Genomic DNA, 26849 nt, shown 5'->3' with positions numbered 1-26849 from the left:
TCATCAGCAATTGCTAGCAATGACTAATCTATTGTCTGTCTTCATGGATTTGCTTATTCAAGACTTTCATATAAATAGGATATGCATATGTGGCTCTTTTGACAGACCTTTTTTCTTTAGCATGTTTCTAAGGTTCATCAATGTTGCAGCATGTATCAGCATTTCACTCTTTTTTATAGCTGAATCATATTCTATTATACAGGTATAATATTTTTGCTTATATGTTCATTAGTTGGTGGATTTTGGGTTGTTTCCACTTATTGATTAAGAATAATACTCATGCAAACATTCATACATAATTTTTGTGTGGACATATGATTTAATTTTTCTTGGGTATTTATTTTGGTTTGGAATATGCTTAGTCATAAGGTAACTTGATGATTAATTTTTGAGACATTGTCAAACTGTTTTCCAAAGCATCTGCATCATTTTGTATTCACACCAGCAGTGTTTGAGGGTTCCAGCTTCTCCATACCTTTACCAGCACTTATTTTCGTCTATCTTTATTATAGTTATCCTGATGTGTATGATCCAGTCTCTCCATGTGGTTCTGATTTGCATTTCCCTAACGGCAATGATGTTGATCATCTTTTTGTGTGTTTATTGGCCATATATATATATATATATACACACATATATATGTATCAAAATTTCTATTCAAGTCCTTTATTTTACAACTGGATGATTTTTCTTTTTATTGTTAACTTATAGATTCTTCTATTATCTAGAATGAGTCTCTTATCATATATGGGACTTACTACTAATCATTCATCAGATATTGTGCCAGGTATTATGGTGATATTGTATCTGGCCTCATGAAGTCCACAGCCTAATTTGGGGAGACGCACACAAATATGTATAGATAAGATCCCAAGTGGTAATTCCTATTAAAATAGTGTCAGAAAATATTCACTGTACCAAGGCAACATAAGGGATAATTAGGCCGGCGCCGCGGCTCACTAGGCTAATCCTCCGCCTAGCAGCGCCGGCACACTGGGTTCTAGTCCTGGTCGGGGCGCCGGATTCTGTCCCGGTTGCCCTTCTTCCAGGCCAGCTCTCTGCTGTGGCCAGGGAGTGCAGTGGAGGATGGCCCAGGTGCTTGGGCCCTGCACCCACATAGGAGACCAGGAAAAGCACCTGGCTCCTGGCTCTTGCCATCAGATCAGCGCGGTGCGCCGACTGCAGCGCGCCGGCCGCGGCGGCCATTGGAGGGTGAACCAACGGCAAAGGAAGACCTTTCTCTCTGTCTCTCTCTCTCACTGTCCACTCTGCCTGTCAAAAAATAAAAAAATAAATTAAAAAAAGGGATAATTAATGCTGTCAGTCTTGGGATATTTAATGGAGGCTTTGAGACTTGAAAGAGTTTTTGAATAAGAGAGGTAATTTGTTTTAGAAGATGTAAGTTCACACATTTATAGTTTTGAATGTCGTGGTTAGTTTAAAATACGAATTATTAAGTGTGGTTAGAGAAAAGACTGGTTTGTGAATGAGACAGAGAGAGAATAGAGCCTAAGCAGCAAAGGGTCAGGAAAGGAGGAGCAATAGGGAATATTTCGGGGAAATACGAGTTACAAGCATATCTGTCAAGTTGAGAATTTACTTTTTAGCTTATGAGTAGAAAATCATTCCAATCCTGTGTCAACTATAATTTTGACTGTCTCAAGTACTCTGCTAAGAAGAATCCTGTCTACACTTGAGCTCTTGAGGAAAGACTGACAAGATGTATCAGAGATATCTGTACGAACTTGGGACATTTGATGGTTAATTCGACCCAAACATTTGTGTTGAGTCACCTTGCCCAGGTGTGTGGTCAAATATAATTCTAGAAGTTTCACTTAGGGTGTTTTTGAATAAGATTACATTTAAATCTATGGACTTTGAGTAAATCAGATACCTCATCCAATTCACTGCAAGCCTGAATAGAGTAAAAGATTGACCTCCCGTGAACAAGACAGAACTCTGCATCTCATCACTTTTGGACATCAGCTGCAACATCAACTTGGTCTCTAGCCCGATGGACTTCAAACTTGAGCAAAGCCAGCAGCCAAGAGCTTCTTCCTGGTCTCCCACATGGTAACAGGGACACAAGCATTTGGGCCATCTTCCACTGCTTTCCCAGGTACATTAGCAAGGAGCTGAATTGGATGTGGAGAAGCCTGGTCTTAAACTGCACCCACATAGGATGCTGGCATTACAGGCGACAGCTTTACCTGCTACACCACAATGCAAGCCCCTTAGCAAAAATGGTTTCTAAAAGTATTAAGCTATACCCTTATGTATGACAGGTTTGAGGTTTCTTTGGAAACTCCATTTCTGTAAAAACCCAATAGCCATGTAAACTGTTTACTTCCACTCAATTCCAGGAATAACCAGAATCAATCGAAGACCTTGTCCAGAGAGTTTTTGACCTCAATATTCTAGTTTCTTTGATTCTGATGTCTATGTTTTACCTATTCCCATGTATCCCACATAAATACACCCTGCCTCAAGTCTTTTATAAAACAGTGGATTTTTAGTGGGAATATGACTTCTAAGAAATCTTTCTGGCTTTCCATACAAAACATATATAGGCTCCAACCACTTATCCCCTGCACTGATGCATTCTGGTGGAGATCACCATCGCCTCTCTCCTGGACACTGCAATATTCTTCTATCCTTGCTTCTCTACCAACTACTCTTAAAGCTACAAGAAGCACTTTTTTTAAAACTTTTATTTAATGAATATAAATTTCCAAAGTACAGAATATGGATTACAATGGCTTCCCCCCCCATAACGTCCCTCCCACCCGCAACCCTCCCCTTTCCTACTCCCTCTCCTCTTCCATTCACATCAAGATTCATTTTCGTTTCTCTTTATATACAGAAGATCAGTTTAGCATACATTAAGTAAAGATTTCAACAGTTTGCTCCCACACAGAAACATAAAGTGAAAAATACTGTTTGAGTACTAGTTATAGCATTAAATCTCAATGTACAGCACACTAAGGACAAAGATCCTACATGAGGAGTAAGTGCACAGTGACTCCTGTTGTTGACTTAGCAAATTGACACTCTTGTTTATGACATCAGTAATCACCCTAGGCTCTTGTCATGAGCTGCCAAGGCTATGGAAGCCCCCTCTTTTAAACTTAAGTCTGATCAACGTATTCCTCTGCTCAGTCTCTTTAAGTGTTCTCAATCTGTGCAAGCGCTAATGTCACGTGGTCTTTGAGCCATACATGATCTGTTCCTACCCTCACTAACTTTGACTTCACACACTCTCTGTAGTTACCCTGGTCTGTACCAGTGGGTATAGGCCTACATATTTCAAGGTCTGTTACACTGCCTGACATACATACAAACTGAAATCCTCTTATGGGGAGGAAACTACAGGCTCATTCCCTCAACTCCTGCCAAGTGTTAGGATAGATGAATCAATGAGGACTACCCTACCCATCTTATTGTAAATGTTGCCTTATTCCTCCTTTACCTTGATTTTCTTTTCCTTTCTGCTTCAATAGCACTTAGGAACATTGTAGGTACTAATTAGTTATTTGCTGAATAATTCAAGTAAAGATTATACTTTTACTTTGACCTTATCCCAATGGCAAAACACTACTGACTGGTCAATGACCCTTAAAGGGGCCACAATCTTAAAACTTGCTAAGGTTTTAGTTTTGCTACTGATGTTTCAGTTTGGACACACTAACAGCTGATTTTTTTATACTTTTAATGATGCAAATTACTTACCCAAATAAAAGTAATTGTGAAATTTAGGTAGAGAAGTCCTTCTTTAGCAAAGGGAAAAATCTGGCTCTATATTTCTACTTGAAGACAACACCTAAATCCAGCTTCAGTTTATCTTTTTAAGGGTTCTCTAAAAGTAGAAGCCAACATTCTCTCACGTTCTGAAGGTGTTGCACATTTTCCCATGTTATGGCTTCAGCCCATAGTTGGTATGCCTTTCAAGGAGATGGCTTGACTATGATTTGCTGCTGCCTACCAATGGTAACTCACTCTAGACTTCAGCATCTGCACCATCCATTACTCAACCACCTCAAACATTCCATTGCCATAAGTTAACTTTTATTATCCTAGAATCACACTTCCAGTATAAATGTCCATCATTTATTTACAATGTTTGGCTCTATGTAAAAGAAAAATGCCTTAAACAAAATAAAAGTTTTTTCATATCTCGGGTGACAGAAGAAATATGAGATCCACGCTTCTTCAAACCTTCAGCTCCAATAAACTGAAAGTGTGATCTTCATTCTAACGGTTCAAGAAATGTACTAAAGTTTCAACCATATCCTCCTCTTCCCAGCTAATAGAGGAACTGAAAAGGGCATGAACAATATCTTCTCTTCTATAAGAATTTTAGAAATTCAAATACAATACTGATACTTATCCTCCCCTGACTAAATATCAATCACCAGGCCACATTCCATTGTCCAGCAAAGAAACTAGCATGAGTACTGGGACAATTAGAAACTCTGCCATGGAAATAAATTCACTACATTTCTATAAGAGGAAAATAGATCATAAAATTATTTACTATTAAATTCACCCTGGAGAGTTCTCGAGAATTATTACATCTTATCCTGCAACTTTGAGAACCATCCTAGTATAAATGCTGCTCAAAGACTGACAACCAAATGCAACATGACATCCTACTAGACCTCTCCCATCCATCAGAGAATGCAGTCCAGTTTATGTCAAACAAATGTTCACATAGTTTAGCAAGTCTGTTGTTCTTTTGAACTAAAGTATGAGGAATGTGAAATGTTATATTAAAACTCTCATCTTAACACACCTTCTCCCTGTCCATTTCAATTTTGGAAAAAGTGCTAAACATCATGTTCTTTGCTTCAGTTAAATATCATACACTCTTGAAATACTTAGGAATGCATGTAAACAAACTTTAAACCAAGAAATAAAATTAAGATCTCCAATGAGAGTACAGTGTAAAAATATGGGCTAATCACATCGTGCTGTGGAATTAAACAGAAAATGTTTTAATTATTTCTACTGTTACATTCCATGAAATTAAATTCAATTTAAATTGAAAATTTTTAAAATGTCAAATAATTTATTTAAAGAATCATATCAATCAGATTGGATCACTTTTCTGGCAGCTGTCAAAGTTAAACCTATGTTCCTGGACATAGTTTATGGACTCTTGAATAGGCTTTCTTGGCTAAACATTGCACTGCATGAGACAAGGGACCCTTAATTAGTGTCCATGTTGCAGCTGAATGTGCATTACAACTTAAAGGCAGTGGACGTGGAGAAAATGAAATAGCTCCACAAATGCAGGCGAGTCTTATAACCATGACTGGATCCAAACTCTGTCACTTGCTCTTGTTATTTCAACTCAGGAAGACAAACAAATCTGCAAATTTCTGCCCAGGAGCATTTCCTCATTACCAAGGAGAAAACTAGTACCATAAGATCAATGTAGGAGAAGCAGTAATATCCAAATAATTATTTAAAAAGGAGAAGAACAAGCAGAAGGAAAAAGAGGAAAAGAGCATCACACCACTTTGAATGTAGAAATTGAACCAAATCTGAAAATTGTGAAACTAAATTGGGGTAAAAAGAATTCTACTCCGACTGTAACAAATAGAACCTTCCAATGTGTGTGTGTGTGTGTGTGTGTGTGTGTATATATAAAATACTGGAGCTGGGCTGAAGTTTTTCATGATCAGAAATCCCAACATTCATAGCTATAATATATGTTCTAAAAATTAAATACCATTTCCTCAGATCAGTCAATCAATAAACTTCAAAAAGTGTCTGTTATATGGAGGCCACCCAGCTAAATGCTCCAGTGATTTTTACCAAGTCACACTCACATGTGTCAAGGACTCTAAAGAGAATAACAAAATGAAGAGAGTTTCATTTTGCACCATTACTCTGTACTTTATTTTTATTTTTCTGGGACATCCTTTTTTTTAACTTTTATTTAATGCATATAAATTTCCAAAGTACAGCTTATGGATTACAATGTCCCCCCCCCTCCCCCATAACTTCCCTCCCACCAGCAACCCTCCCCTTTCCTGCTCCCTCTCCCCTTCCTAGGACATCCTTTTTAAAATTTTATGTATAAAAGGGGAACAAGTTTCATATATACAGCTTTAAGAGCATAATGATACTTCTCACCCTACCCTCCTTCACAACTCCATTTCCACTCTTCCTCTTTTTCTTACTTTTCTTTTATGTTTTACAATCACATACTTTCTTTTTTTAAGGGTTTTATTTGTTTATTCAAGAGGTAGAGTTACAGACAGAGGGAGAGACAGAGATAAAGGTCTTCCACCCACTGGTTCAACTCCTCAAAAGGCCACAATGGCCAGAGCTTAGCCAATCCGAAGCCAGAAGCCAGGAGATTCCTCTGGATCTCCCACAGGGTGCAGGGGCCCAAGCTCTTGGGCCATCTTCTACTGCTTTCCCAGGCCATAGCCGAGAGCTGGATTAGAAGAGGAGCAGCTGGGAGTCAAACCTGCTCTCATATGGGATGCCAGTGCCGCAGGTGGAGGATTAACCTATGGAGCCACAGCGTTGGAATCCTGCAATGACTTACTTTCAATTTTCTTCATAATCAGAAGCTTAACTCCACTAAATGAATAATTCAACAAGTAGTAAGTTGAAAAATCACTGTTCCGCAACAGTATAGTTAAGAGTTGTAAGCAATAATCAAATCTCAAAAGATCTATTTTACTCATATACATTACTTTTTTTATACTCTGTATATCAGTTACCACAAATCAGAAAAAATACATGATTTTTGTCTTCTTGGGGAATAACATGTTTTACTAAGCATAATGATCTCCAGTTGCATCCATTTTATTGTGAAAGATATGGTTTCCCTCCATGGACTTTTTCTTTTTTTAATATTTATTTATTTGAGAGGCAGAACTACAGGCAGAGAGAGGGAGAGACAGAGAGAGAGAGATCTTCCATCTGCTGGTTCACTCCCTAAATGTCCACGATAGCTGGAGCTGGGCCTATCCAAAGTCAGGAGCCAGGAGCTTCTTCCTGGTCTCCCATGTGGGTACAGAGACCCAGGTACTTGGGTCATCTTCTACTGCTTTCTCAGGCCATGCAGAGAACTGGATTGGAAACACAGCAGCCAGGACTCTAACTGGTGCCCATATGGGATGCTGGTGCTGCAGACGAGGTTTAACATATTCTTCTACAATGCTGCTCCCCCCCTCCATGAACTTTTTGATGATGCTTCCTATAAAAAATCTCTATAACTAAGTAATAGAGAAATAAATTTTTAAATGGGAAAAGCATTTCAACAAGAATCTACAAAGGAAGACATATAAATGGCCAACAAGCACATTAGACATCTATTTTTTTAAAAAGATATGGCTTCATTCTTTTTATGACTAAACAGAGTTACATTATGCATATTACCACAATTTCTGTATCTGGTTATCAGCTGATGGACATTTGGGTTGATTCCATATCTTAGCTACTGTGAGTTGAGCTACTATAAACATTGGGAGACAGATAACTGATTCATATGCTGACTTCATTTCCATTGGGTAAATTCCCAGGAGTAGAATGGTGAAACAGACCTATTTTCAGATTTCTGAGGAATCTGCATACTGTCTTCCATAATGCTTGTACTATTTTACATTCTTACTAAGACTGTATTAAGGTACCTTTTCCCCTTATCCTCACCAAGATTTTTCTTTTTAATTTTTGGGTGCTAGCTATTCTGAGGTGAGATGAAACCTCACATGGTTGTTATTTGCATTTTCCTGGTGAGTAGTGATCCTGAGCTTCTTTTCAAGTGTCTGTTTGCCATTTGTTTTTCATCCTTTTTTTAAAATTATTTTATTATTTTATTTTTTTAACTTTTATTTAATGAATATAAATTTCCAAAGTACAGCTTATGGATTACAATGGCTTCCCCCCCATAATGTCCCTCCCACCCACAACCCTCCCCTTTCCCACTCCCTCTCCCCTTCCATTCACATCAAGATTCATTTTCGATTCTCTTTATATACAGAAGATCAGTTTAGCATACATTAAGTAAAGATTTCAACAGTTTGCTGCCACACAGAAACATAAAGTGAAAAATACTGTTTGAGTACTAGTTATAGCATTAAATCTCAATGTACAGCACACTAAGGACAAAGATCCTACATGAGGAGTAAGTGCACAGTGACTCCTGTTGTTGACTTAACAAATTGACACTCTTGTTTATGGCATCAGTAATCACCCTAGGCTCTTGTCATGAGCTGCCAAGGCTATGGAAGCTCCCTTGTTTTTCATCCTTTAAAAATGCCTGTTCATATCCTTAGCCCCTGTCACATAGCTCCTGGGTGGCTTATTTTGTTGTTGTTGAGCTTCATGAGATATTTATATATTCTGCTTATTAATCCTCATCAGTTGCATAGTTTGCAAATATTTTCTACCACTATGTCAGTTGCCTCTCTTCAACAAATGGTGTTGGGAGAATTGGATCTCTGCATGCACAAGTATGAAACAAGGCTCCTACCTTATACCCTATACAAAAATCTATTTGCAGTAGATCAGGGATTAAATTTAAGACCTGAAACAACAAAATTACTGAAGGAAACATAGGAGAAATACTGCAGACATTGGCATAGGCAAAGACTTCTTGAATAAGAATGTAAACTTGGACAGCCATTATGGAAGACTGTATGGAGATACTTCAGAAATCTGAAAACAGATCTACCTTGTGACCCTGAAATCCACTCTTAAAAATTTACCCAAACCAAAAGAAATCAGCATATGAAAGAGTTATGTGCACCCCACGTTCATTGCAGCACAATTCACAATAGCTAAGATATGGAATCTACCCAGATGTCTACCAACTGTTGACTGGATAAAAAAATTATGGTGTGTGTGTGTGTATGGTATATATGTGTGTATATGGTACTTGTATATATATATACACTTACATACATACATACTATGGAGTACTACTCAGTTGTAAAAAAAAAAAAGTGAAATCTTGTCTTTTGCAACAAAATGGATACAACTGGAAACCACTATACTTAGTGAAATAAGCCAGTCACAAAAAGACAAACACCATATGTTTCTCTGATCTATGGTAACTAAAAGAGTAACTGAAATGTAATATATTGGAATGAATTGGACATTTAAGATTCAATGATTGTTTACAGCACACATCTCTTCTGTTGAGGAACAGTGTTTGTTTTTTTCTTCACACTATTTGTTGAACTCTTTCACTTAGTGTAGTCATTAAGTAAAATTAAAGTAGATTTTCATAAAAATTAAGAATGAGGATGGAAAAAGGAGAAGAAAGAAGTGTTGAAGTACATGAAACTTGTATAATTTAAATAAAATTAAAAAAATACTTTAAAGAGGCCTGTGTTGTGGTATAGCAGGTAAAGCTGCTGCCTGTAACACCTGCCTCCCATTTGGTCTCTGGTTCATGTCCCTGCTGCTCCATTTTTGTTGCAGCTCCCTGCTAATGCACCTGGGAGAAGCAATGGAAAATGGCTTAAGAGCTTGAGCCACTGAACCTATGTGGGAGATCTGAATGAATCTCCTGGCTTTGGCCTGGCACAGCCCTGGCCCTTTCAGCCATCCAGGGAGTGAACCAGTGGACAGAAGCTCTCTCTCTATCTCTCTCTCTTTCTCTGTAACTCTGGCTTTCAAATAAATAAATATTTTAAAATAAATACTTTAATAATTATCTTTCAAATTAATTGTAGTTAATCCACAACCAGAAAGCAAAGCAAGAAGTTGGCATTATGGTACATTAGTTTAAGCCACCACCTGCAATGCCAGCATCCCATATCACACCAATTTGAGTCCCAGCTGCTCCACTTTCCATACATCTCCATGCTAAAGCATTGGAAAAACAGTATAAGATGGCCTGAGTACTTAAGCCCCTGCCAGCTACATGGGTGACTTGGATGATGTTCTAGGATACTGGGTATAGCCTGATCCGTCCCAGCCATTGTGGCCATTTGAGGGAGTGAACCAAGGATGTAAGATATCTATCTCTATATATAACTGTGCTTTTCAAATAAATAAATGTTTTTAAAAAGGAAAGCTAAAAATTAAGAATTTTTCTAATTCTGCTCATAAATATATGTTGTAAAATGAAACAGTCAGAAGAATGCTGTTGACATTAAATCCACCAAGATGGTCAGTGCCTGGCTAGTGCTGGTTTGGGTGGGGTGTGATTTGGCAAGTACAGTAAAACAACTCTTGTCTAAATAAACTTTTTTTTTTAAAGATTTTATTTATTTATTTGAGAGGTAGAGTTACAGACAGTGAGAGGGAGAGACAGAGAGAAAGGTCTTCCTTCCATTGGTTCACTCCCCAAATGGCCACAACAGCTGGAGCTACGATGATCCGAGGCCAAGAGTCAGGTGCTTCTTCCTGGTCTCCCATGTGAGTGCAGGGTTCCAAGCACTTGAACCATCTTCTGCTGCTTTCCCAGGCCACAGCAGAGAGCTGGATCAGAAGAGGAGCAGCCAGGACTAGAACCGGTGTCCATATGGGATGCTGGCACCACAGGCAGAGGATTAACCTACTGCACCATGGAGCCGGCCCCCTAAATACACTTTGACCAATAGTTTGTCAAAGACCTTGTTATCCATTAGGGTATCGCAACATCAATCTATCTTACCATATCCTCTTTCCTTGGAATGAATGATAATATTTTAAAACAAAAATTCCAAAATACTAAAGGTGTAATCTTTGATAAACTAAATATATATTTATGTTATGACAAATGCTAATGAATGGTAGACTGAAAAACACTTGCAATCTCACAAGCAAAAGGTTCATATGTCTAAAAGATAATGATATATATCAGATTAATTTTGTATAAATTCTCATAAATATAATCTCATAATTTTTAAGAAAAATAAGATTGAGAGTAAAGGAGTATAAAACATGATGAGTCCATCAGAGAAGGATTCCAAACCACCTGTGTGCATGAATGGGGACTCTGTGATGCTCTGTGTTCTGGAAAGGTCCAACACAGGAAAATGGCACCAGGAATGTTTATTTCTATCTTTTTCTACTCTGTGGTTCCTTTAAGGTATTCTCGTCTGTAAAGAAAACTTGTATGGGCTACAGTAGTTATTACCCACATTTCCTTGATAAGAGTTACCTGAAGGGCTAGCGCAGTAGCGTAGCGGGTAAAGCTGCCACCTGCAGTGCTGGCATCCCATATAGGTGCCGGTTCTAGTCCCAGCTGCTCCATTTCCAATCCAGCTCTCTGTTACAGCCTGGGAAGGCAGTAGAAGATGGCCCAACTGCTTGTGCCTCTACACCCATGTGGGAAACCCGGAAGAAGCTCCTGGTTCCTAGCTGTAGATTGGCCCAGTTCCAGCTGTTGTGGTCATTTGGGGAGTGAACCAGTGGATGGAAGGCTCTCTCTCTCTCTCTCTCTCTCCTTCTGCTTCTCTGTAACTCTGCCTTTCACACAAATAATCAAATAAAATTTTAAAAAAAGTTACTTGAAAAAGCATAAGAGCAGCTTTGAGATGTCTTCCCTCAAGAGTATAGGCTAAACTGAATTCTTTAATATAGAATTCATATTCTATTTTCCTCACTTGTATGAGGTAAAATTCCCTCACTAGTCTTATACATTGCTTTATATTTGGCTACTTGTACACCTGTAGAAGTACCAGTCATTAGTTACTATTTCTGAAGGAGGACTTAAAAAAAAAAACCACTCAGACTTAAATTGTTAAGTTCATCATTCCAAAAGCCATTTCTTCCTGCTCCCATCCCCTTTCACTGAGCACATGTCAGTCTCATAGTCCACCTTTCACACAAGATCAAGTCTTTTTTCTACTCATGGGTGGCTATAAAAATACAAGCTTGTGGGGCAAGCTTGTGGGCTGGCGCAGCAGGTTAAAGCCCTAGCCTGAAGCACCAGCATCTCATATGGGTGCCGGTTCTAGTCCCAGCTGCTCCTCTTCTGATCCAGCTCTCTGCTATAGCCTGGGAAAGCAGTAGAGGATGGCCCTAGTCCTTGGGCCCCTGCACTGACACGGGAGAGCTGGAAGAAGCTCCTGGCTCCTGGCTTCAGGTGCAGCTCCAGCCGTGGCGGCCATCTGAGGAGTGAACCAGCAGATGGAAGACCTCTCTCTCTCTCTCTGTGTCAACCTCTCTCTGTAACTCTGCCTTTGAAATAAATAAAATAAATATTTTTAAAAAATAAAATAAAATACAAGCTTGTAAAAGAACAAATGCCCTAAGGTCAGTTGCAGTCTCAGCATTAGCCACTACCACCAAACAAGAGCCTGTATTTACATTGATATTGTGCTTAAGCATAAGGCTTTAGTCCATAACCACACCAAGAATTCTATAGATTGTGTCTGAACTTCAAATTAGCGAGAGAATCAATCTATTCTAGAACTAACAGCAGTAAATTGCAAAGCTCTGGTGCTACTGGTGCTCTTGTTCTGCTTCATGTGGACTGATATTATTTTGAAAGGGACAAAAAAACTAAGCAATGAATCAGAGGTTATGAGCTAGTGACAGAATGTATTGGCAGTATAAGAATCTTACTTCTACTTGTTCTTGAATCTTACATGATCCAGTTGTGTCCCTGTTCATCCTGTAATGTATTAATTCTACTCTTCGTTTAATTGGAGAGAAATATTTTGACATAAACTAGTTCAGACTATGTTTATGAACATTGCCATGAAAGAAGTCCTGAATATGATGTTATTTGTTTGATAAATTTTTTTCTCATATTCTTCAAAGCTTCTGTATTGCATGACAACAGAAAACTGTTGAATTAAGTTGACTGGACTGAATACAGTAGTTCCACTGGTTTGCTCCTAGACTACTTCTCATCTATATATTTAATAAATTTCAATCATCAGCATCAGAAGAAATAAAGCAGTCCAAGAACTGGCTCAAAACAAAAGCTTAAGATAGACCAAAACTGATACTCCTTTCCACATGAAAATCATATACTTCCCTAATTCTCAGACAAATTTGATTATCTGAATATCTAATAAACTTCAGAAAGCCCTTAGAGAGGAAAGTTTCTCAGTCCAGACTCTACAACAGAGAATAAAGGGAGTATAATTTAAAAGCAATAATTAAATACTACAAAGAAAGAGACATGGAGATCTGAGGCATTTGATCAAGTAGTGCATGCCAAAATTTGCTATTACATAAAAATACTTTTGTGCCTAAAACCGGCAATGTAGCAAGTCATTAATGATCAAATATTGGGCATTAATCTTCACCACTTTGCTGGAAAGATTCAATGCACCAGGTCACTGGTCAGAATGGAGCAAGGAGTATAGAAATTAAATCTTCATGCTGTATTAGCATTTGGTTCCCATTTAATGAAGAAGCAATAAAAGGCTTCATTCTCGTCATTTATCTCCATGCTCATATTCCAACATTTAAAAGGTAACCTTGCCTATACAGTCTTACCTTTGTTCTATATAGTCTTAACCTCATTCCAAATATGAAGACCACAGCTTATGTCATATACAAATATATTTCATGTAAGTTTAGAAGCATTACCTATTAATTCCACTAAGTTTTGAAAGCAAAGAAAAAGAAACAACTGAAAGCCAGAATGCATTATTTTGAGTTTTTTCTTGAAGTCTTTTTTTCACATGGCATTTTTAAATTTAAATCAGAGATTATGTATTTCAAGATAAAGTGTCCCCATTCCTAACTCATTACCCTCCCATTTCCTTTCTTAAACTTCAGAATTTTATCTATTAGTTCGTTTGGAAACTACAAATCTCCTGAGAGATCTATTTACTAGCTGTTTAGTCTTTTGTCTATGAGAAATGGGCTCCTTCCCATTGGAGGCTTCTAATGGGATTTTTCCAAAGAACCAAACCACAATGTAGTGACTGCTCAGGCAATTATTCTAGGAAAACTCCCCTTGAAAGTTGGCCAGACAGGATGAAATTGGATAATTTTCTTTTAAATCCTAAAGAGGAGAATAAGAGACTTGGAAATAAAAAGCAGTTAGGGTCAAAAAGGATTTCCCAAAGCAAAGAAAGGAGTGGATCAAACAAGAGGCCAAAGAGCGGTGGCATGGCCTGCCCTTCTTCCTGACGCTCGCTGGGCGAGGAGTTCTGATATGTTCTCTCTAAGGCTCTCCCTGGAGTTGCAACTTTGGCCATGTAAAATAAAAATAACCAAAATGATACTAAAGATTCCCTTTCAGAAGACACTGTATCAAGGCATTGAAAATCCAGCATATATGATATAGTTTGGGTGAAACTAATAGATACTTGGAACTAGTAAAATCTCTAGCTATAACAAGAAAACTTCCTGGCTTAGTCCTTCAATGTTTTCTTTAAGTGAAATACTTGCTAATAAGAGCTTTTACATTTGGAAAATGACTTTCATCCCCATAGAGAATTATAATTTAGACTTATAAATATTATTGGCACTTAGAGACACTGCAAAATCCCTTCTCAGTTTACAAGTTAGCAAGCCAAGATCTAGAAAGGTATTCAAATGAATTCGGTTTGTGGGAGGTTTATGGCCAGAACTAAGAGACCATGATTCTCACCATTGACCTACTATTCTGTCTGATCATCATCCCATATTCTACTAGGTAGTATGTAAATATAATAATAATTCATGCAGATGCAATAATTATTTTTGAAAGGATACTAGGTATAAATTAATGACTTGCAAATTTTGTCATCCTTTCACAGTTGCAAATGTTAAATTTAGCTTAATATGTGCAGTTTCTGCCGATTCAATGCCTTTGCTATGTTTTTTTCACTCAAATATTAAAGTCAAAACCTCTGACTAAATACAGAAAGAAATTAATTTTATTTCTACATTGTCAGTAGAAATATAATACGCATCCTATCTGCCACGAAGAGTATATAGTGAACTAATTCTCAAAATTATTCACAATAAATTCAAGTTTTCTAATAACACAGATTGAGTATAAAGTTGCATTTTGTGACCTTACAGTGTACATTCATAAAGATACACGTGACTTGTGCAGTATTTATCATTACTGTTTTTGTGAAAGAAATATCACTGCTCAGAAGATCAAGATGAAAAGAAGTCCCAGGTTAGCCTCAATATAAAGTATGTGTTTGAATGTTATGGATGAAAAAGGGGAAATAATACTGATGTTAACCTCTGAGTTAACATCAGAACCAAGAAAATCGGAACAGATAGTGAACGGCATATTTGAGTGTGTTTCATAGTTACTAATAGAAAACATACTGTATTTGTGTAGACAATACGCTAAAAAACAAGTGGCCTTAAACTTTAGACATGTAGCAAATGAAAAATTTCCCTGGAAATGATAAACATTTGGGTAACAGCTCAAAAGTTGCTGAATATGGAATTGGAAATGGAAAATAAAACAGGCAATGGGGAAATCTGAGGGATAGGCACGAGAGAAACCAAAATCAAATGAACAGCATGCACTCAAGTTGCCTCATGTTGGCAGGCAAAAATGTAAATGTAATCCATATGTTGTCTGAGGTCACTCTGTTCTATGAGCATTTCTGTAAAACTGGACTAAATTCAGAAGACTTGTGTTCTGAGGCTAATTCCTCATTCTGATATTTTACTCTTGCTGAACTCTATCTCCCTGCCACCCTTCTGCCCTTTACTGTCCAGAGTTTAAATACAGTCCCTTGTCCTTGGTTTCAACTGAAACTCCACTCATTTGAGACATTAGCCTTTGGCAGATGTTATTGAAGGTTTATGACAGTGAGAAAGGGGGGAAGGGATTAAAACATAAAATTGAACAGCAAAGAACTTGATAATGGAAATGGACAAATCCTGTGCTCAAAAGTCCTCTGGCTACTTTGCTCTGTTTATTCTCTAGTTTCTCACATTCTCATATTCTGCCCACTTTACTTCTCTTGCTTACACCTAATACAACAATTCTCCTTATCCCTTTCAGTAATTATTTCTTTATATCACTGGCTTCCTCTAGACTATGTTTTCTTAACCCCATCATCTTCCCCCAAAATTATCTTGGTTATTTTACTAAGAGACAGTTGCCTACCCAAAAGAACATCTCAAATCAGATGTTAAAGTAACAAAATTCTTCCTAGCAACATACATGATACAGGAAGACAATTCTTACAAAACAGTACAAGCAGCAAAAGTTACAGAGTAACAAAATGGAATTCCAGCTTTTGTCTCTATTAAGAATAGTTCTCTTTCTCAGAGCTACTGTGAGGATTAACTAATTATGAGTGTGAAATCTCAGCTGTATTCTTTTTTTTTTACTTTTATTTAATAAATATAAATTTCCAAAGTACAACTTTTGGATTACAGTGGCTTTTCCCCCCATAACCTCCCTCCCACCCGCAACCATCCCATCTCCCGCTTCCTCTCCCATCCCGTACACATCAAGATTCATTTCCAATTATCTTTATATACAGAAGGTCAATTTAGTATATACTAAGTAAAGATTTCAACAGTTTGCACCGACACAGAAACACAGTGTAAAGTACTGTTTGTACAACTAGTTATACAACAACAATGATTCCTGTTGTTTTAACAATTTAACAATTGTTAAATCAACTCCTGTTTATGGTGTCAGTAATCACCCTAGGCTCTTGTCATGAGTTGCCATAGCTATGGAAGCCTTTTGAGTTCGCCAACTCTGATCTTATTTAGACAAGGCCATGGTCAAAGTGGAAGTTCTCTCCTCCCTTCAGAGAAAGGTACCTCCTTCTTTGATGGCCCGGTTCTTTCCACTGGGATCTCTCACTCGCAAAGATCTTTCAGTTAGGTTTTTTCTTTTCTTTTCTTTTTTTTTTTTTTTTTTTTTTGCAGCATGTCTTGGCTTTCCATGCCTGAAATACTCTCATGGGCATTTGTTTTTTTTGTTTTTTTGTTTTTTTTTTTTGTTGTTGTTGTTGTTGTTGTTTTTGCCAGATCTGAATGCCTTAAAGGCTGATTCTGAGGCCAGAGTGCTGTTTAGGACATCTGCCATTCTATAAGTCTGCTGTGTAACCCACTTCCCATGTTGGATCGTTCTCTCCTTTTTGATTCTATCAGTTAGTATTAGCAGACACTAGTCTTGTTTATGTGATCCCTTTGACTCTTAGACCTATCATTATGATTAATCGTGAACTGAAACTGATCACTTGGACTAGTGAGATGGCATTGGTACATGCCACCTTGATGGGACTGAATTGGAATCCCCTGGCATGTTTCTAACTCTACTGTCAGGGGTAAATCTGATTGAGCATGTGCTGAACTGTATAAGAGAGGGAGGAGATGTACAGTTCTGTTGTATTCTAACATATACTATTCAATACTTACCCAAATCTGGTCCCACAGTAACTCATCAACTACCTTGATAGGCATTTTCTAGACCTATCCATATCAGGGAAAGATGGAGAAACTTAAGGAATACAAATGGAATCACAAATTGTCTTTTAAAGTACATGTAGCTTCAGGTGCCAGCATTGTGAAATAGTGAATAAAGTCACTGCCTATCATGCTGGCACCCCATGGGACACCGGTTCTTGTCCCAGCTGCTCCACTGATGATCCAGCCCCCTGTTAATGGCCTGGGAAAAGCAGTGGAAGATGGCCCAACTGCTTGGGCCCCTGCCATACATGTGGTAAACCCAGATGAAGTTCCTGGCTCCAGGTTTCAGTCTGTTTCAGCCCTGGGGAGTGAATTTTCATGTGGAAGATCTCCTTCTCTCTCGACTCTCTTTCTCTCTCTGCAACTTTGACTATCAAATAAATAAGAAAATTTATTTAAATTTCAAACAAATAAGTAAATCTTTCAAAAAAAATACATGTAGCTTTGAAGCAAGCCACCATAGGGACATTCTCACAAGATGGCACAAAATAGTGAAATTACATAGTAAAAATCACACAAAGAATTGATACAGGAGAGTAATGGCAAATAAATTACTACCAGTAGTTTGGGCAGAGGCATGCTGGCAAGACAATTATTTTGGATTCAATTCAATCTACTGAAAATAATATTATTTCTGCCATAAAGGATGTGACCAACAAATAATTGCTTCTGGTTACACAACAGTATCAGAGCATTCAGAACATGGGATACAAGATCTGTGCTTTTTCTTCAGCTCAGAACTCCACACTTTCAGGAAAGTCAACTCAAACTCATATGAAAGATAATAATGGTAAAGAAACCTGGACCTGTGACAAGTGAGAAAATAAAAAAGGAACAGGGAGTGTTTACCATGTTGAACACCAACCACAAGGGGTTGATGTAATAGATTGTGACATTCTGGATAACCCAGTTTAGTATTTTTGACCTTTGAGTCCTTGGTGCTTGCATATGTTTGCTACTCAATAAAGGCCTGTTGAATGAATGAATGAATAATTAAATGACCATCTGTCACACAGAATAGAAATTAAATTTGTTCATTGTGTCCTCAAAGGGCAAAGGGCAATGGAAGCTGTAGAGACAGAGATATAGCAGGCATCTCAACATAAAGAAGACTTTAACACACAAAATTCCCTAGCAATGAATGGAGTTGCTTCAAGAGATAGACAAGTTTCCAGTCACATCTAGAGAAAGCGAGTTCATGTTTGCAAAGAGATGACTAACACATCCCTTGCATTCCATGACTATTCATCTTAGTCAAATTTTTGAGTTTTTACCATGATATGGATCTCTTCTAATGATGTGAACATTTTGTTAATATTACTTCTGCGTGATGTATGCAGTAAGAAACCATTCCCCCTGAAAAATGATCTTCTTAAGCATAATCATCATGTTGCTTTCTGCTGTGCTTCATGCATAACACATTGTTCAGAAGAGACTATACATATGTACACACTGCCCACCATACACACACATTAGAAGAAGTTTCCAATTTATTTAGCTGAAAATGTGAACTCCTGTTGAAATTTAGGCAGCCCCACCAACACAGGTGGATGCATCATGTCCACATACTTTCTTTTGTCATTGTTCCTCCTATAGGGGCATACAATTTTTTTTTTTTGATTTTACTTCTTTTTTTTAACTTTTATTTAATGGATATAAATTTTCAAAGTACAGCTTATGGATTACAATGGCTCCCCCCCCATAACGTCCCTCCCACCCAATAACCTCCCCTTTCCCACTCTCTCTCTCCTTTCATTCACATCAACATTCATTTTCAATTCTCTTTATATACAGAAGATCAGTTTAGCATACATTAAGTAAAGATTTCAACAGTTTGCTCCCACACAGAAACATAAAGTGAAAAATACTGTTTGAGTACTAGTTATAGCATTAAATCTCAATGTACAGCACACTAAGGACAGAGATCCTACATGAGGAGTAAGTGCACAGTGACTCCTGTTGTTGACTTTACAAATTGACACTCCTGTTTATGGCATCAGTAATCTCCCTATGCACCAGTCATGAGTTTCCAAGGCTATGGAAGCCTTTTGAGTTCACCGACTCTGATCCTATTTAGATAAGGTCATAGTCAAAGTGGAAGTTCTCTCCTCCCTTCAGAGAAAGGTACCTCCTTCTTTGATGACCTGTTCTTTTCACTGGGATCTCACTCACGGAGATCTTTCATTTAGGTCATTTTCTTTTTTTGCCAGAGTGTTTTGGCTTTCCATGCCTGTAATACTCTCATGGGCTTTTCAGCCGGATCCAAATGCCTTAAGGGCTGATTCTGGGACCAGAGTGCTGTTTAGGACATCCACCATTCTATGAGTCTGCTGTGTATCCCACTTCCCATATTGGATCATTCTCTCTAGCAGGATACCTTATCCTTCTATATTTGCACTTGTACTACCATCCTGGAATCTCCAAGTTAGAAGACCTTTTGCATTTACAATAGGTCCTCCACTTTGCTATTGAACTGAAGTCAGCATCTGAAAGGCAAAACTCCATTCTGGGAAGAAAACCAGCTCATTACTCAGCTATGGCTAAACAATGACTCTATTTAAGCTTTTCATAATTTCCAAAAATCCTATTGCTTCTCTTAGTTATAAAAGTAACTTAACTCACCTGATCTTTCAGGGAATTATATTACATTCCTTGTTATTGTTCAGTAGTTTCTCTATTCAGTTTTTCTCTTTGGTAGCTCTTGGTCTTTATAAACATAAGAAACTGTAGTTTTCTACATAACTATAAGGCAAGATAAAGAAACCCTAATAAGCATAGAACCACATAAAGAACTCTAAGAAGAAAATAAAGAAGAATTATGTCTTTGATGACAAAAACAAAGACAAAAAGACTATTTTACAATATCTTAAATACTGAATAACATCTTTTCACAATGATTCTTTGCTCCATCAAAATTTAGTCAGGCTTCTAAACTTTCTCCTGGGTCCATTCATCCACTTCTTTGTAAAATTCAGTTTTAGCAAACAATACTGCTAAGTCAGTTTAGCAAGAAACTCACCCCTTGGTATATGAACAGCCCCCCCCCCCCCCCCATATCTAAACAGGTTCCTCATATTCCTCCATTCCCTAGGTGATGTATGCTAACCCTGGCCTGTCTTCAGAAACAATCCTGTTAGGTTGGTTTTGCCAGAATCCATCAGACCTCTGATATTTCCATTTAGTAGTTTTGCACCCACCAATCCCTACTCATTTTCTTAGCTATAGGTTCCCACGTGCCCACCTGTATTTAGGGTTGAGCTCAAGCTCTCTCCCCAACTGCAAAATCTCATTGCCTGGGTCTCTATGCCAATTGCAATGCTCCTAAATGAATTTGGCCTTATAATTATTTAATAAAGACATTGGAAAATATTTTCATTGACAGCACTAATATAAAAGTATTAAAACCTGCCTAGTGATAACCAACCATCTCAAAATTACCAGAATAAAAAAAGACCATTTTTTAAAGCTGAAGAATATAATTAGGTGACTACCTTTATATACTCTTAATAGGAACTAGTGAATCTAAAAGAACCCAAGTATATTTATTTTAAAAAATGAAAATATAGGGCATTAGAGTACTTCTTAAGGACATTTAGGCAGCAAATTTATGTATCAGTTGTAGTTTGGGAACTTGAGACTATTCTTGTGGCATAGTAGTCCACTTATTTATTGAATATTTATTGAATACTTACTCTGTGCCAGACATGATCATGACTTTGCTTAATGAAATAAAAATAGTACAACATCTATGCCAAAAGAAACACCTTAAAATACTATTTTATCAATCTTTTTCTTTTAATCCTACAACTCCTGCCTAGAGCCATGATTATATCATAAATAAATTTGAACAATTGTTGAAATTTTAATTATGTCATAGGAAAAATGAATTTGAATAAAATGTTAATACTCTATGAATCATTTACCTTCTTCACATTTGATATAGCTTAAAATTCAAACAAAAATTTAATCTAATTACTTAATCCAACATAACAGCTTAGACTAAAAGCTATTGTGTCTCCCAAAGTTTTTCTCACAAAATCTGTACAAGTTAACTTAGCTCTATCTCTCCCTCCCTCTCTCTCTTCCTCTCTTTCTGTGTGTGTGTGTGTGTGTGTGTGTGTGTTGCATGTGAGTCAAATTTGGCTTCATATGCTCTAAAAATGCTGACTTTTATAATGAGCCACAAAATAATCTGTGATGAGGGAGAAAATCTAATTCATCACAGTTGTAAATTAATAGAGGAGATAACAAAAATAATATCCAGTTGTAAAAGCAGTAATGAAGATCCTATCTGGATTGCAGCAGTTTACCAAAGTTTCATTTGATCATTTTTATTTAACTTTATTTTTAAAATTTACATAAAGTGAATAAATTTCATATATTTAATATATACAGTTTTTTAAAAAATCTTTTTGACAGGTATAGTGGACAGTGAGAGAGAGAGAGACAGAGAGAAAGGTCTTCCTTTTTGCCGTTGGTTCACCCTCCAATGACTGCTGTGGCCGGCGCGCTATGGCTGGCGCACCGCGCTGATCCAATGGCAGGAGCCAGGTACTATCCTGGTCTCCCATGGGGTGCAGGGCCCAATGACTTGGGCCATCCTCCACTGCAATCCCGGGCCATAGCAGAGAGCTGGCCTGGAAGAGCGGCAACCGGGACAGAATCCGGTGTCCCAACCGGGACTAGAACCTGGTGTGCCAGCGCCAGAGGCGGAGGATTAGCCTATTGAGCTGCAGTGCCAGCCCTAATATATACAGTTTTAACAATAAAAGGAAACCTCTGACCCTACCATCCCTCACTCCAAACTTTCTTATTTTTCTTTTAATTTTTATAATGACACACTTTCAATTTTCTTTATAATTATAAGCTTAACTCTCCATTAAATAAAAGAATCCAACATGTAGAAAATAGAAAAGCCATTGCTTCTCAAGAGTCTAGACAAAGGCTCTAAACAATAATCAAATCTCAAAATATCAATTTTTCTCATATACATTACTCTTTTTTGTACTCTGTATATTAGTTACCACAAATTAGGGAAAATACAATTGTCTTTTTTGGACCAGCTTATTTCACTAAGCATAATGACCTCCAGTTGCATCCATTTTGTTGTGAAAGATATGGCTTCATTCTTTTTATGGCTGAGTAGTTACAATGTGTACATATACCACACTTTCTTTATCTAGTTATCAGTTGAAGGACATTTGGGTTGATTCCATATCTTGGTTACTGTGAGTCGAGCTACTATAAACATGAGGATACAGATAACTGTTTCATATGCTGACTTCATTTCCATTGGGTAAATTCCCAGGAGTGGAATGGCTGGGTCATATGGTAGACCTATTTTCAGCTGTCTGAGGACACTCCATACTATCTGTTAACAGAACTCTGACACATTGAGTCTAAATACATTTCCCAAAGAATATTAGAACATTAGCAATTAGCAAACACAAACATCAAGAAAACAAACCAAAAAGCTAGCCATGATGGCATGATTATAATGGTAATATGTAAGCTAATGAATACTGTTTAATGTAAGAGTCCTCAAGATTTTAAAGTTTCTAGTTAAAGTCACATAGCATACCTATCCAGCAGATGTACATAATTCCCAATATTTAAGAAATGTGCTTGACTATGGGAAAATGTTCTTGAAGAAATACTTTGCCCCAATTGGGGAGTGAATCATTGGATGCAAGACCTCTTTCTCTCTTTCTGTGTAACTCTGACTTTCAATAAATAAATAAATCTTTAGAAAAAAGAAATACTTTGCCACCATTTCCAGGAAATACAGATATAGGTGTTGGGCAGCTCAAGGAAATGCTGTACAAAAAGCACCCATTACTGTGCCTAGCACAGAGCAGGCGCCCTCCAAAAGGTATTAGTGGTTGTGAAAACATTGATGGAACTGTTGTTGTTTACACTGGATAAGGAAGTCACATTTTATTTTGCCTGGTCTACATTTGAAACTCAAATAAAGTGTTTCTGAAAGCAGAAAAGAATACAGAGGGAGGGAACTAACAGAACTGAGTACCACAGCATGCTAAGCATGTTAACACATTATCAGTTAATTACCTTCACTGTGCTATGGGGTAGGTTTATTATTTAGTTCTATAGATGATAGCACTGAAGCTCAGCTTATGCTAACAGTTTCACAGGCGTATCAGGATTCAGAATTACTCTCTTTTATAAAGTCAGATTAGCTCCTTAAATAGCCCTTGACTTCATACTAGAAAGATATTTTTATTTGTTTGCTTATTTTGCCTTACATTGTGACAAATAGTATTGTGCTCAGAATACAGCAGAATTGGGCTTGTATTTTATCTCTGCCCTTTTCTTTCTGGTATCTTAGGCTTCAGTCCTCATTATGAAATGGAATGTGCTTGCCTTCCTCCTTCCCTCTCTTCCTGGTTCCTCCCCTCTTACCTTCCTCCTCTCCTTGCTTCCACATAATACCAATGACATTTGTGCAAACTGAAAGAAGAACGGAAAGAAGTAAGGTTGGGGGCTAAACAGGGTACGGAAGGCTACTCTAGGCCTGAGGAAGAAGACTGAAGGTCATGTGAAGTTTAAGGGGAGTCATTTGCAGAGTTTTAAGCAAGAGAAGGTAATTATCAAATTACCATTGAGACAAACCCTGTTGCTGCTATTTAAAGAATGGACTGTTGTAGCTGTGAGGGGTGGGGTGAGGAGCAAGGGCCAAAGTGGAGAAACCAGTTAGAGGTCGATGTGTTGGATTACAGCTAGAGATGCTAGAGGCCTGGACTAAGAGTATGGCAACAGCCATGAGAAAAGGGAGGGATTTCAGATGTTATTTTCAACGTAGTGTCAATAAGGATTGCTCATATATGAGACGTCTATCAGAAAGTAAGAACTTTCAATTTTTTGGCTTCAGTAATTTGATAAAACTTGCACTTTTTACATGAAAAGTGAACAGGGTTTGAGAGGTAGACATCAGAGGAGGGAAATTCAGAATTCCATTTTGGATCTGCTATGTTAGAGAACCTGAGCCATAGGCAAGAAGAGATGTCAGGCAAACGTTTGGACTTGAGAGCAGGAGCTCAGCAGAAAGATGTGGGCTCTAGAGAAAATGTGAGAGTCATCAAACAAACAAGCTTGCAACCATACACTGATGAGATCATTCAGTCAAGGATCAGAGATGGAAAAGATGACAGCCTGGAATTGAACCTTTAGTTACCAAATGAGAAGGTCAGAGGAGTTAGCAAAGGAAAAAAATGGACAAAAGGAAGGTAGGAAAGCAGAAGAGAACGGTGTTTTTAAAACGAGAGTGAAGTCCTACCAAATAAAGAGCCTAGAGTTTCAAGAAGTAATTAACTGCATGCAGCACATGTTAAGCAAACGATTATTTTGAATTAGTTCTTTCTTCTGCTAGTGCCTGATGCAGAAGACAGAGGAGCCTGTGGCCCTTGGGAGGAAAAAGAGACTTCCTCCACAGAGATGGATGCAAGCATTGGTTAGCCTAGAGATGAGAAAACAAGTGCATTTATGTCTGGTGGCAAAAATTTTCCCAGTAAAGGATGAGGCTTTTAAAACCAGATCAAATTTTATATTCCTGAAACAGCGTGAAATAATGACAAAGTTACAACATGCAGGGGTTTCTGTGACAAAATGCTGTGAACAATGAGGGTGGTCTATACATATAAAAGGCCACAGTGGCAAAAAAGTTTAAAAATTTAAAAATATACTATTGTAAAGGAAGAAAAGCTAAAGCTGAATTTATCAAGTATTTGAACAAAAGAATGCACCGTAAGGCACAGTTTGAGAATCTGGCTTGTAAACATCAGCTGCTTGTGCATGGATAAAACCATGCATGGCTGCTTCATATTTTGTAAATGCCAGCTTTAAACTGCATGGACATCAGGTTCACAAACTAAATAATGACACACGGAGCTTTACTAAGCTGAAGGAATAGTGAATTTACCGATTTTCCCCTAGTTTGCACATAACTTGGAAGTGACCTTCCTGTTATATCTTTGGGATTCTGGGATGACTTTTACAGACACATCAAGTCCAGTGACACCTTCTGTACAGAAATTATTCACAGTGTTCCCTCCAGCATTACGATCAGCTCTACAACATTCTTAGTCTCAACTTTGCTCAGTGCCAGGATCCCATGCTCCTATTCCCATCTGGGAATGTAACTCTCAAACGGGATGGGGGTGGGGGGAAGCAGTGAGTAAACCTCTACAGATTCAGGAGAGTGGCCAAAATTCAAAACATTGACAATATCAATTGCTGGTGAAGGTTGTAGCAACAGAAACTCTCTTTCATCACTGGTGTAGAAATTCAAAATGGTACATTCAATTTGTTATATGGTTTTACAGCTTTTTACAAAACTAAAAATATTCTTACTATGTGGTCTATCAATCCATCTCTGTTATTTACCCAAATATTTTGAAAATTTATGACTACACAGAAGTGTACAAAATTTTTATTTGCAATCATCAAACTTGGAAGGAACAAAGATGATCTTCAGTAGGTGAATGGATAAATAAAATGGGTTAAATTCAGACAGTGGATTATTACTTGAAATTAAAAAGAAATTAGCCTTGAGGCCATAAAAATGTTTAGAGGACTATTAAATGCACAGTACTAAGTTAAAACGCCAATCTGAAAAAAAACGTTACTCAGTCTATGATTACAAGAAGGCAAGTATAATGTTCTGGAAGAGGCAAAATTATAAAGACAGTAAAAGAATCAGTGGTTGCCAGAGAACAGAGCACAGATTTTTAGGGCTTTTATAAAACTAGTCTATATATTACTATAATTGCAGACATATGTCATTATGTATCTATTCAAACCCATAGAGGGAATTATCGTGTAAACTATAGACATCATGTGATAACAGATGTGGGTTCATTGATTGTAGCAAAATGCACCCATGTGGCACAGGATGTCTCTCCTGTAGTAGGCTGTGGGTGTGTAGGGGGAGGAGGGATATGTGAACTGTGCACTTTCTGTTCAGCTTTTCTGTGAACCTAAAACTACTCTTGGCATAGTGTATTTAAAAATTGGATGAAAATCTGTCATTTCACTAAGTATCAATCAAATGGGCTGAAAATTCCTAGATCTTTCTCACACATATAGCCTGGCATGCTAACTGTAAAATAGTCTTATTTGTTTTTCTCTTCAGCTGAGTAATAGAACAAACCTTTAAACTTTATTTTCCATGACCCAGTTCCCCTGGAGGCCTTGTGTTCTCTCCACCCCCGCAAACCAACTCATATTGTCTCAGTTCAAACAGATTATAATATATCCTTACATGATTTTAAGATAATTCATGTTCTGGGAAGCATAGCAGCTATATTTCATTAATTTTAAATATTTATAATATCTAGACTAAAAATACATAAAGAGAAAAACAGCTATAAAGCCCTAGTTTAGGATGATTTTTGAAAGTTTAAGTCTGTCTTTATTTTGAGAAAGTGACTTCAACAGGTCATGGTAGGCCTGAATTCAGACAGAACAAGCCCAAATTCCATCCTTCATTGCCATGCTAAACAGGAAGGAACACATAAAACTGT

General features: G+C 37.5%; 1 long non-coding RNA gene across 1 annotated transcript in view; it reads right to left on the bottom strand.

Moving 5' to 3' along the window:
- Window positions 1-19928: 19928 nt before the first annotated feature.
- LOC127493012 (uncharacterized) overlaps window positions 19929-26849 on the bottom strand; it is a 34466-nt gene continuing 27545 nt past the window's right edge. The window contains exon 3 of the long non-coding RNA XR_007922897.2: window positions 19929-20052. This is a non-coding gene — a long non-coding RNA (uncharacterized lncRNA). The remainder of the gene's footprint in view (window positions 20053-26849) is intronic.

Source organism: Oryctolagus cuniculus, chromosome 5 (assembly GCF_964237555.1).
Source record: "Oryctolagus cuniculus chromosome 5, mOryCun1.1, whole genome shotgun sequence".
Classification (NCBI taxonomy): Eukaryota; Metazoa; Chordata; class Mammalia; order Lagomorpha; family Leporidae; genus Oryctolagus; species Oryctolagus cuniculus.
Note: the sequence above shows the minus strand (reverse complement) of the source record. Positions and strands in the feature narration are given on the sequence as shown.